This window comes from Idiotropiscis lumnitzeri, chromosome 4 (genome assembly GCF_059441095.1).
Source record: "Idiotropiscis lumnitzeri isolate Australia: NSW breed Sydney's pygmy pipehorse chromosome 4, RoL_Ilum_1.0, whole genome shotgun sequence".
NCBI lineage: Eukaryota > Metazoa > Chordata > Actinopteri > Syngnathiformes > Syngnathidae > Idiotropiscis > Idiotropiscis lumnitzeri.
Genome location: NC_142394.1, coordinates 9,883,236 through 9,896,475, shown reverse-complemented (window position 1 = coordinate 9,896,475; position 13,240 = coordinate 9,883,236). Strand labels below are relative to the sequence as shown.

Genomic DNA, 13,240 nt, shown 5'->3' with positions numbered 1-13,240 from the left:
AGGCAAATATAGCACTACACCATTAATGACGGAATCTGTGCACCATAACTAAAGGCGTGTTTTTTTTTTTTTATTAATTACTCCGAGGGCTTTGTATTTATCAGTATAGAAATACACAAACCCTAAATGGGTTTATTATTTGTATAAAGATTTTATCTGGCCCAGCTATTGTACTGTCACGTGAGTCAAGGAAGAATCCTACCAGGGCGTATGCTTGTCTCAAAGATTAAATCATGCGAGTCCAAGCACGCATGAACCTGTACAGTGAAACTGCGAGTGTCTCATTAAATCAGTTATGGTTCATTTGATTCAATAAGTTACATTATGCATTAGACTACACAATGTAATTTCTGTTGACAAGCAAAATAAAGAAATAGAGAGAAAATAATTTGTTCTCTTTATGCACAAAACATGTGGCAAAAATATAATGATCTGTGGCCCAAAATAACGAGATATGGACCATTTGTGGATTACCATGCCGACCCACCCTCACACAGCACCCTGATTGAGAATGATTGCACTGGACTACCATGCTGCTGGGGTGCTATTTATATGTATTAAAAAAAGGAGCTTATAATAAATTCAAAACACATAAAAAGTCCATTAAGTTGGACAATTTTATTCTTGTCTGTCATTAGAACAGTGACTCCCAACCACTGAGCTGTAGTAAATTTGTGTGCTGGAGATCATCAGGTATGCCGCAGAAAATTATCCAAATTCACTTCTTTTGTTTTGTTTAAAAAATATACATTTATTTATATGATCTATTTACTGAAAACAATATAATATTGTTCATCTAGCTAGACAGCATCAAGGTGCTCACTCCGAAGCTTATGTTACAAGTGGGGGGACTCAAGCATTTCGGTGGGCGGTGGGCAGGCATGACACCCTATGACCCGCCCGTGGGAATGGGTCTGGCTCTGTAATAGATTTTTGCTCAACTAAACAAGACCATCAGCCTCTTTGGAAAGTTCAATCTGCGACCCGTTATTTCACCTTTGTTGGATTACGTCATCAGGTCAAGGAGGGATGAAAAGTTATTTCCTTTCCAACATAAGAAAGGACAGCACTGTTTCAAATGTTTCCCACTCCAATTTTCCTAACTGAAGTCATTGCGTGACGATGTGTATTGCTGATGTAAGTCTGTAGCTTGCAGACTTTACCAGAAATATATTAGTTTAATAATAATAATTGAATGAATGAATTCAAATGAATTCATGCATTCAAAGAGGCCCGCAGATTTGTTTGTACTTCCGCACACTCTAAATTTCAGTCATACAAACTAATTTAGGACCTGTGCTATGCACTCTTTGATTAATGAGGCCCCAGATCTCAAAATGAATAAATAAATTTGTGAGCAAATTGAGACGAAATCATCACTTAGACTGTGACATTTGACATTGGTGGTGTGATGTCATGCCACATATGTGTCTAATGGTTCAGTGACAAACGTACTCACAAAAACGCTGTAGAAAATGCTCTGGTGAAGTATTGATTCAATTCCTTTACTAAAGTAGACGTAATAAAGTACAAACTCTCAAATGTACTTAATGTAAAAAGATATTTTTTTGTGTAAATTATCACAATACCTTTTTTGATTACTTGGCTTGTAGGCAGGCACAAGACAATGCATTTGCCACAAATTATTCATGGGGGTCTTTACCTGATGACGGAGTCAAATAATTCCTTTAAATAAGCCATGAATGGGGGTATATCTTGCTTCTCCAATTATGTTGCATCATTGTCATGACTGTCTCGTGTTAGCCAAGGTTGAAAAAAGTGATGAGCCTATTTTGACAAAACAGAGAGAACAAACTCCCGTCATCTGTATATAAATGTAGAGGAAAAGTAAAATGCTATTAAAAAAATAGCCAAGTAAAGTACAGATGTACCTGAAAAGTCTGCAATGTGTAGACTTTGTGTTACTTTCCACTACTGGAAAACACGGAATTAGAAAACAGACATTGTGTGATTGCTGTAGATGTGCAGGTGCATGTGACGAATTATCCAGCATTTGTAATGAAGCCAAACTGTGTGGGCTGTGGGAAATAAAAGCACATGCAATTCATTATTTTGTAACGTGGCTCCTATCTGCTTCTGTGTATGGGTTGATGGCCACTGGTGGGAGGAGCTACTCTGCAAACTCCACACGCCCCCCCCCCCTCTCTCTCTCTCTGAAGAAGTTGAGGCGTCGATTTCCCGGAGTTGGAATATTTTAGCCACTAGAGCAGACACGTCAGTGGGGCTCCGGTGTTCATATTTCAGCTTGGCGACGCGGGCACTCTGTGGAAGCGTCTCACTGGGAGGAAGTCGTCAAACAGTATCCGGAGTCGCTTCTTGTCTTCGTGTTACTTCAAGTCGTGCCGTATTCCTTCTAACTTTGTTCCGCTCCAGCTCCACGATGTCAGGCGACCAGAGCGCTCCACATGTTGGGCTGGTAGGTGTTTACGCAAAGATCTGTAAAGAGCCGGAGCACGGCATGCTGTTCTCTGAGAGTTCATTGTATATCTCTCGGGCGATTTCACATGAAATAGTCAAATGTGTGATTACATTTAGGCTGCTGGTATGCACCTTGAATTTCTCCCATTTCGGTTCGTAATGTTTCATTTGCTTGTAAAAGACATGATGTGTCACGTATAAAAGGCTCGAGTAGAGATGGGCTATTGAAGATATAAAACACGTATTAAGGGTCTTAAGGTGGTTCACAATTATTTGATGTGTTTGATATATTGGGGGCTAGAATCAACTATGACTCCCCATTTAGATGAATGCTCCTTTAATCCGTGTGTATAATATATATAATAATGAATAGACGTGTTTATTCCTTCCCCGATTTTGTTGTACAGGCTGTTTGTGAGTTATGCATGTCAGTGCCACATTGCGATATCTTGTCATTTACAGTCCACATTTTTTTCTTTCTTTTTCTTTTTCTTTGCTTTTCTTTTTTTTAATCGATATTGCTTGTTTCATTATTCCCTTCATGGTGGGATTATAATAGAGTGGCATAGCAAAGAGGCAGAGTGGATGAGCGCTGGATTGATACCCAGTTTGCCTTCAAGAGGATGCTTAACTCTCTCTTTGCTCCTGGTGCTGTGTTGTCATTTGATATTTTGTTATTATCTACACTACCTCATTGCTTACGTGTAAACTGTTAAAACACTTTGTTGGTACAAGAGCGTTACCTTCTCACATGGTGATAAAATGTAGAATCTATCCAGAGAGGGTGAAAAGTGTGGCAGTTGTATTTCAGCTCCTGCAGAGCTGAACGTGTGAACATTGATTTCAGACGTGCTCTGTGATCCTCCTGAGCTCAGCAGACTTTATGAGGGAGTGTTCACAGTTAAATTGTGTTCTAACTCATGGACAGGTTGGTAAATGAGATTAGGAGATTCATTTGACTGGTGTCCCCCCCCCTTTTTACGTAAAATAACTTGATCCAGTGTCTTTTCTTAATCTTGAGTCCTTTTTGTGTCCCAGATGTCTTATTCCCTTTGCTACTCATTTAATCTGAATAAATTCATGATAATCTACTCTTTAGTGTTAGACACAGTGGAGACATGTTTTGCATTAAAACAGTGGAAGTTGATTGTACACTCTAAATTGTCCCTTGGTGTGAGTGTGAGTGCAGATGGTTTTTCGTCCTTGTGTGCCCTGCGATTGGCTGGCAACCAGTTCAGGGTGCACCCCGCCTACTGCCTGAAGACAGCTGGGATAGGCTCCAGCACCCGCACAAACCTGAGGAAAAGCGGAACAGATAATGGATGGATGGATATTTTTGCCTTATCACCCACCACTACGTGGAACCATCAAAACCGATTGATTATCCATTCCGGTTCGGTGCGAGGTTATTCCATTTGGTCCTTTTGTGCAGGTCCTTTTTTTCCCTCATGATCGCTAACCCATGATGGTTACGGCGGCACGTTATGACTTGCTTCATAGGCTTCCATCGACGCAGCAATCAATTGGATTGTCAGTGCCAGAGCCTTTATTAATCAAACTCACGATCTCTGGAACATAAACTGGTTGGAAATCACAATGTTCATGAATGAGGTGTTTTATTTCTCACCAAAAACTTGGTTTGACCCAAGGATATTCGATACTAGCATGCAGCTAGCTAGTTAAAAACTGGGAGGCATGTAGACTGACTGTTATAATTCAGACAGCTGTTACCTTATTGTACGTCCAGTAAACCCTTCAAATTAAAGATGGTTGGTTCTACTTTTTTTTTCAAGTTATTTGTTATGCAGGTCACTATATACCAATTGTCTTGGATAGAAAAACGATAATAATTTAAAGAACAATACAATAATAATAATAACAATAATAATAATAGCAATTAAAATAATTCTGTCTATATACACTTTCACTTTTAACTACAAGACAGAATAGATTTTTTGAAGATTCAACGCATAATGAACCAAAAACCGTGAGCACAAAACCGAGAACCGAATTGTGGATTTTGAGAACCATTCCACCCCAAACATATACAGTATATTTGGATACTTGGAACACCAAGATGAGTGAAAAATTGGCATTTCAGTTACATTGAAATTCTCCATTAACCATGGAAAAGTTTAGGATCTTATTTGTTAAGGCATTCATGTAACTCCCTAAAACACGTCGCTGACGCCTCCCTGTTATTTTCGTTAGAATTTTAAAACAAAGATGCAAATTGTCAAAATGTAAAAATAAAAAAAAATTAACGAGTTTCAAAACTCTAAAATTAACATGCATTTAAAGTAGACTGTTGAAGTTTGTACTGTCACCAACATTTTTGCCTTGACTGCAAATAAACATCAGCTCCAATTATCGCTTATCATCCTCATTGGCTGCCAATCAATCAGTCTATCCCTAACATATACACTCTCAGCACCAGCCATTCATTCCTATATGGAGTGACGCATACTATACATATCTCCAAGCTCCATATGGTCGCTTTCCTGCCTGTCTTTATCTTTAGGCTTGCCACTATTCCTCTTGCATTTCTTTCTCGCCTGCCTCCACTCAATTTTCTTCTCTGCAATGGTCAGCCCAGTCAGTACACAAATATGGTGCACAGCAAAGTGCATAGTTTGCACCTGCTTTGTCTGCTGCTAACATGACTGAAATTAAGGGGGAATGTGACACACTACATCTAAAAGTGACACGATATTTGCCAGCGACGATGGTTCGCTTGCAAATGTTTGTGCTGAGAATAATAATGCTGACTGTTAACTTTAAAGCCTGTGGTAGTGTTGCATTAACTCGGAACATGAGGTTTGAAAATGTTCAAGCGGTACTAAGCAGTGAGCTGCAGGCAATGTGCGCCCTTCAAACTGACTTTGGCAGTTATAATTTAAGATGCATGAGACCTCAAATACAATAAAAGAATCAAGCCAGCCGCTATCTCTGTATCGTCTGGGCTTCTCTTGGTTTATTTATTTTCTTAGTTTGTAAATACAATATACCTACGCCCATACATACAATATTAAAAACTTCATTTTATTATTGCTATCACTGTTTCCATCAGTCTCATGTTGTTGTACCTAATGAAGTAGCCAGTGAAGCTTGCAGGTAGAGTCTGGTTTATCAGATGTTTCTTATTTGAATAATCATTGTAGCCTTTATATGGCTGGGTAAAGATGAGGTAGGTACATTTCAAGCGCCATACCTTTTTGAAACTTCAAACTCGCCCATGGGAATATTTAAAAGGGAGGTTTTATTTTAATTTTATACCATTTACCCTTATCTTATAATGCAGCAATCCATCTGCAAGTAATTTAGCTTCACCTTCAGTAAAAGCCTGTTTATATCAGAGGTGTTGAATTTTCTCAAACATAACTAGATGAGTGCCTAGTAGTGATTCAACTTTTGCCCAATATGTGCATGACTCGGTCACTCTCCAAACACTGCGGATGAAGAGCTTTATATGCATAGACAGCGTTGGTGCGCTACAACGTAAAATCTGGCGCAACTTGATTTTCGTGCCAGTGCAAGCCTCGTTTAGCGTATTCTACATACATCATGCTGGGCATTGCGGTTGACCAAGGATGTTTTCTTTGGCACCCTCCCCATAGAAGACAATTTACTGGCTGAAATTAGACTAAGCTTGGTGCCTGCTGTAACCACATGGTCGTAGAGGCGCCTATAGCGTAACTCGTTTTTGGTGAATTTGATTTGAGGTGTCAGGAGACCGATTTTGAGCTCAGGGGATGTTGGATGTCATCAGATTTCATTCATCATTTTCGCAACAGCGTGAATGGAATCCTGTAAATCATTGTTGAAATTAATTAATTAAACCAATTATTATCATTGTTAACATCTTCATTACATTTTTAAAATCACCCCCCTGGCCGCGGCACATGGAAGGCGGGGCTAGGGGTCACACATGCTCACGTAGTATCGTGTATGGAAGGCAACCTCCAGATGCTCGCATCACAGCGATGAAACTGTGATCGCCCTCGCCAACTTAACATTATCTACCTTTGGAGTTATGCTTGCAGTTCCTTAAACATGTTCTTTGCACGCTGCGACCTCCATCATGGACTCCAGTAAATCGGTTTTGCTTCCTACCATGTCGAGAACTGCGTGCCTCTCAGGCACTGATTTTATCAGGAACATGAAGCGCGTCTTCCATTGGGTCCGAAGCAAGTCGCCTTTGTTCACGCCCACAATGGCTCAAAGTGCATGTTTCAATCTGTGCAAAGCTGCGTACATCTGCAGAAATTCTGTTTAGTGTAGGGCGTCCCTCCGAACAGTTACCTCACGGTAGACTTTCACTGGGCACAAAAGTTGATCCATAAGGGTGCCTTTGCCCCAAGCACAATGTACTAATGCTGTTTTTGAAGAGTTTTAACTTTATTAAAACGGTCCTCCAGAACCCGTTGTCAAGTAAACACACAGGCAATTTTTTATATTTTTAGTGGAATAGAGCCCAGTTTAAGTGCACATCCTATGATTCCACCCAGACAGGAAAGAATGAGTGAGACTGTTGTTTCTCCCCCCCGTCCTAACAGCAGCTGAGGATTAAGAGGCAGCTGACCTCCACCACTCAGCTAGTTAGCTGCCAGCTGCTTGTGTGTGCTCCTGCGGCGCTGCATATGTTTCCCATGATCCAACCTGCTGGCACCGGCAGTGTAGGACCAGGCCCAACCCCTGCCTCATGTCAATAATCCAAATCCAGACACACACGCACGCACGCACGCAAATATCAGTAAAAGTCGAGGAGTCATAGACTGTTAAACATGAAACTTTATATTTTTGGGGATATTTTGCAATTCACAATCTTAGGCAATGGATGGTATACAATAGTTTTTCAATAAATAAAAATACTATTTGATAGAATAAAAAAATGCATGGTAATTCAATTATTACGCAAAAATAAAACGATTCTCATAGTAGCTGAGATATGCAGCCTACTTTAAAATATAAAAAAATATTTTTTTGGGGGGGCCCAAAACAGACATAATCTATAAACTATAATCTGTCGGGAACGGAGGTGTAATGAGTCATTTGTGTTAAGTCTACTTCTGTCTTATAGTCATGCCAGGCTTCAAGTTAAGAGCATTCATTTGTCTGCTCAGGTATACTTTCAAACGTATATATCTTATGGCTGCTGTTTAAACACTGAATTAGCACAGTCGTAATTTTTTTTAAAAATCAACCTTTTACATAATATGCATTAGTTAACCCTCAGGAATGCCATTGGCCCCGTAATGCGTTCTGACGTGCGCTAATTTTAAAGAGCAATACATGCAGACTTCATCTATGCAATTGATTGCAGTCTTTATTCTGGTTGTTTTATGTGTCTTAGAGTAACTTCAACTGGAGTGACAAATAATCATCTTGAAGCAAGTGAGATTTGCTCTGTATTTGGAAAATTGATTGCCGCTTGTCCAACTGCACACTGCCACTCTTACAATTACTGGTACTAACAAGATGTAGCACATCACAGCATTTTACTTTTTCTTAGGACCCGTACCCACTGCAAACCGTGATATGAGGTGTTCATAGTTTTTCAACCCCTACCGCAATCTTCTCAGTGATCTAGCGTTCACTCACAATCAGCTGTGATAGGCTTCAGCTCATTAATGAACCTGAACAAGAAAAGTGGTAGAAATGCATGGATGGATGAGCAACTTTTGTGGAAACTCTTAACCAACACATGACTGATCATGTTGATATCAGTATTGGCCTTGGGTGATATTCTTGATAAAAATAGAGCAACAGAGGGTGGGAAATGGAAGAAGAGAAATATGTATTGAGATGGAAGGTGAGAGATAGAGGGGAGATAAGAGGAGGCAACAGCTTCAAAGTATTCAGAAACTATTGGGAGTGCCATATCATGTGCAAAACAAAGCCCATTTGCACTACTAATTATAGTGATGCTGCCCTAGTGTTTTGTTCCGCTATGAGAGTGTGACATTTAACACAACAGTGCGGGTCCAGTATGATGTCGAACATTCACTGTCTCTGCTGCTACACAAATGTTTGGCATTATGTCTAACCCTACTGCTGGATTAACGGCCAAACAACAGAGCTGCCCCCTTTTTCTGTCTTTGTGCTGATACAGACTGGTGAGGCGTAACAATGGTGTGCAACATTTAGCCTGGAATAGACTATAGAAAAGAGGCTGCTCAGGATAGAGGAGGTGCAAACATGATTGTAGTCCAAGCAAAGCAATGAGTGAGTGTGAGGGATTTGGCTTCAATCCACCAATTCCTCAGAGGTTCTTATCAGCAGATTCTGTTCATTGTTCATCCAATGTTCTTCACGCTTTCACCAATTACTTCTCATATCAAAACAATACATTTTGATTTCAGAGGGTATCATTTCTGAGTGGTTTCATGTGTCTGAGGCCAAAGCTCAAATGCATAGATAAGATCAATTGTTTTCGATGCCTCCCACAATTCCCATTATAATATGTCTGTGCCTGCCATTGACCACTCCACAAAGTCAAATGGATATGGCTTGAGTGATCCACGACGATAACAAGAACAAGCAGTCCATAAAATTGAATGGATGGTTGGATATACTTTGTAGTGCTGTTTACGTATTGTATTTGCTATTGATATGTTCGTCTATGATTGAGCTGTAAGCGCAAGAACATCATTGATGTTTAATCCAATCCAATTAAAAAAAAAGAGCAGAAAATGTCACCTTTTTCATACATGATACAGGCTGTAAAAACCCTAACCCTTTGAGTAAAATCGATAAATACGGTCTTTAATGTTCTTAAGGGCTGGATTTCCATACAAGAGTAAAAGGAAAAGTAAAAAAACGTAAACATTCTCCTCTAACTTTGATAAGGGACGGCACTTTAGGGATGTTTTAGTCTACCTTCTGGTGTACTTTCGCGCTTCCTTAACCCTATACTCTGCTGTTTTTTTTTGCAAATTAACAGAACAAGCCAATGAAAAAAAAAAAACACTCAGGCCATGACAGGCCATGTTCGGATTTGGTCAAATTTCAAATAGTTCGACCCACAAGTATGTTCCATTTGAGAGGTTACACTGTAGCATTATTGTTCATACTTATTTATTTTTTTGTGGGTTGGCTAGGGTGGTTTGTCTCCCGGCTATCGTTAGGTTCAACACTGATGCAGCAGTGGGCATTGTTAACCTTCATGGTTATTCTCTTTGGTTTTGCAAGGCTCTGGAGATTCACTATTTTTAAAATGTGTCAGTGTGGGCCATCTATTGTTTAGTTAACAACCTATTGATCTGTGTTGGCCTCACACACATGGCTACCGGGAGGTAGGTAGGTATGTATGTATATATATATATATATATATATATATATATATATATATATATATATATATATATATATATATATATATATATATATATATATATATATATATATATATATATAGAACACAACACTTTACTAACAAGATAAAATAAACAAAGAGACATTGGCGTAAAATTATCATGACAAACAAACGAGATCAAGAATAGCACTGAACCGCAGCTATTTTCTTAGATAGACGACATTATATCCCTTTATAACCCCACATCTCCCCAAATAGTGTTGAAGCTCCTTGTGGTCTTGTCCAGGCAAAACGTCAGTCTCACCCTGCTTTTATGTTTGTCTCTTCGACTGATATAAATATTTTTTTTTCAATTTCGCTTCTCTGATTAAAAAATAAATGTAAGCGCTGGCACTTTAATTCGTCTTTCTTCTTGGATTTGGCCCCGCAAATAAATATAGGGACTAAGAAAATTGCCTCAAATAGTTTCAGAAAAAGAAGAACCGGTAAACACAATGTTTACAGTGCCACAAAATACGCCAGAAGATGATGAAACCTTTGACAGCTATACATGTTTAATTGATTAATGTATGTGTCGCACCCTTTATCAAACAAAATTGATACAAATCAAGTAGCCTTTAGTACAATAAACACAAATCAAGTTGCAATGAGAGATTACCAGGGGTGCTGTGAAAAAATATCCAATTTTACTGAAATTGTTTGAATATTTTAATAAATTACTGACAAATATATTTTTACGACCTATGTACGAAATGTAAACGTAATAAGATGCTTTGCTTGATGAAGGTTAAGAAACTGCTTTCGCCAGTTGTGTTAGGAGGCAGTTCACACTTATTCCATGCGCCGCACAAACTTAGCACAACTTTCTGCCCCACATTTGTCACACAGACTCTCTCAGCTCTTTCAGTTGTCTACAAACTCCAATGATTTGTCACCTCTGGTTATTGGAATGAGAGCGACCATCTGCAGAGGATACAAATGAGTGTTTAATTAGTAAATAAATTTGTGTGATGCCGTGTAGGCTGAAGTCAATCAAACAGCAACCTGGGAAAACAATAGCGTACTCAAAACCCCCATCAAAGGAAATGCCGAACATTAGTGTGCTATAAATAGCAAAGTCTGACTTAGACAGAGGACAGGAACCACCCCCACCCAATGCAACCAACTTCCATTGGGTCACCCCAATCACAAGGTCTCACTATACTGCCACTCCCAACTCTGTTCACCACCCATTGTTGTTTGATCTATTTTTGTGCCATTTTTTGTTGTTCTTGCTTTGTTTGTGGTCATCTCTCTTCGTTCACTCTTGCATGCATTTTTCATCTGCCCCGGTCTCCCTTTTCTGGCTATTATGAATAACTGAGAGGCCTAGTAACACTTCTTGCTTTATTTATGAAACTTCTACTAGATTTGAAGTGGCAAGTGGTCCCCTTGGATGTATTAAGTTTAGAAGGGGGGAATGCATGCTTGCACTTTGAGCAAGAAAGCTTTAACGGCCTTTGGTCAAGCGGCACCACTCATTTGACTCGTGACTCAATTTATAGAATTATTTATTGTAATGTAGCTCTTCTGCTGATGTGATGAACGGTGCCTGTTCATAACATTTCAACCCGTTCATATTAATAAGTAAAAATAAATGTAAGAATGAATCAGGGTCGCTGATGGTGTCGTGGTACACTCACAGGACTTGTGTGCAGGCAGCGTGGGATTGGTTCCCGCTCAATGACCGTGTCTGTGTGCCCTGTGACTGTCCGCCGACCAGTTCAGGGTGTAATCCGCCTTTCGCTCAAAGTCAACTTGGATAGGCTACACCACCCTCCATGATGACACATGATGAATGATGAAGGCAGAAATAGATGGTCACTTACATTGAAAATGTGCCTCAAATGTCCACATTTAATTAGTGGTGTCAAAATTAATTGATTAGTCACAAATAATCAACCATCAAATTAATTGGCAACTATTACGATAATCATTTAGAGATAGCATTTACCTTAGAATTGTCAAAATCTTCTGACTTCAACATGTCAGCAGTTAATATCTGATTTCTGTAGTCCTTCATGAAAGCAGACTGTTTATCCTTTGTGTTTAATCAAACTAAGATATTTGCAAACATCTGCTTGTAATTTGGTAAACAATTATCAACAGTTTTGCCCAGTTTCTGACACCAAACCAAAAACTGAATCATAATTAATTTATCCACCCAAAGGCGGAGGGAGGCTACCCTTTCGTCCATCGGGATGAACCCCAATGTACAGGCACCGTGCCAGGGGGCTAAAATTATCCCCAAACCTACTCGCCGCGTCTCTCCGTGAGCAACTCTAGACAGGAAGTGTGTTAACACCTCTCGAGAAGACTGATATCAGAGCACAAGCCATATGTCGAGGTGAGCGTGACTATATGTAGGCGGAACTTCTCGACCTCGCACACCAGCTCGGAATGCTTACCAGCCAGAGAGGTGACATTCCACATCCCCAGAGCCAGCAGAGGATCGGACTGCCGGCTGCCACCAAGCACTCTGCGCACCTGACCTCCTCGACCTCTACTACAGTTTTTGAGCCCATGGAAAGGGGGACCCACGATACCACTGTGCGCTGAGCCCACCATGCACTTGACCACGCCTCCAGGCTAGAGTGGGGGTCCCGGTGACCCGTGTCCGGGCGAGGGAAATCGAGGTCCAAATATTTCATTCATCTTACTTTGCCTGGTCCCTCATTTAGGGTCTTTTGGTGACCCTGCCATGGGTATAAAACCCCAGACAGCTTCGCTCCAAGGATCACTGCGATACACAAGCCCCTCTACCACGATAAGGTAACAGTTCAGGGAGGAAGACCCTGGACACGCTGGAGAGATAATGTCTCCCAGTTGGAACTGGACAAAGTGGCTAGGATGAGGGTGTCTGGACTTCCCTGCTTAAGCCTGCTGCCCCCGTGACCCGATCTCAGATAAACGGAAGATCTCATTAAGTAAAGTATCATCACGTTCCAAAAAAATCCCCCGGGTGTGAAATATAAAAATCTAGTGTCAACACTTCTTGAGCTTTACCGCCAACATGAGTCTTAGTAAGCGAAAGTGGCTTATGGATCATTCAGTCGAGACAATTTCAGCAAGCTTATCTTCTGTCTGTACAAGCGTACAGAATAAGTGCATTCACCTAAAAACGTTTTACTCTCAAGACATGGAATCATTATGATAATCGAGTTTGTCAGTGTCTTGATAATGTATCTGACACCTCATGGATTAGCTGTCTGGCTCATTTTAGCACAGAATCCAATGTAGTTACTGGCAGTTTAACCCAGGAATACATCATCAATCTTAATACAGAAACTGATTGTTTTCTTGAAATTCCTTTCAGTCTAATATACGGCACTGTTTATATGTTGCATGGGTGGGTTAGAAATTGCAATTACTCAGCTTGGGATGCCGTTTATGTGGCTCAGATTGCTTTTTCACCCATGTCTGGAGTATGTTTGCATATTTATAGAA

The 13,240-nt window shown here is 40.1% G+C and overlaps 1 protein-coding gene across 3 annotated transcripts in view; it reads left to right on the top strand.

Moving 5' to 3' along the window:
• mid2 (midline 2) overlaps positions 1-13,240 on the top strand; it is a 102,063-nt gene that overhangs the window by 32,812 nt on the left and 56,011 nt on the right. For 2 of the 3 annotated variants that reach the window (XM_088294136.1, XM_088294134.1), the window contains exon 1: positions 2,196-2,437. The exons of the other annotated variant lie outside the window; for it this stretch is intronic. The gene's annotated coding sequence lies outside the window, so the exon portion shown is untranslated. Of the gene's footprint in view, positions 1-2,195; positions 2,438-13,240 lie in introns of those variants that run through there. 3 annotated transcript variants of the gene reach the window in all.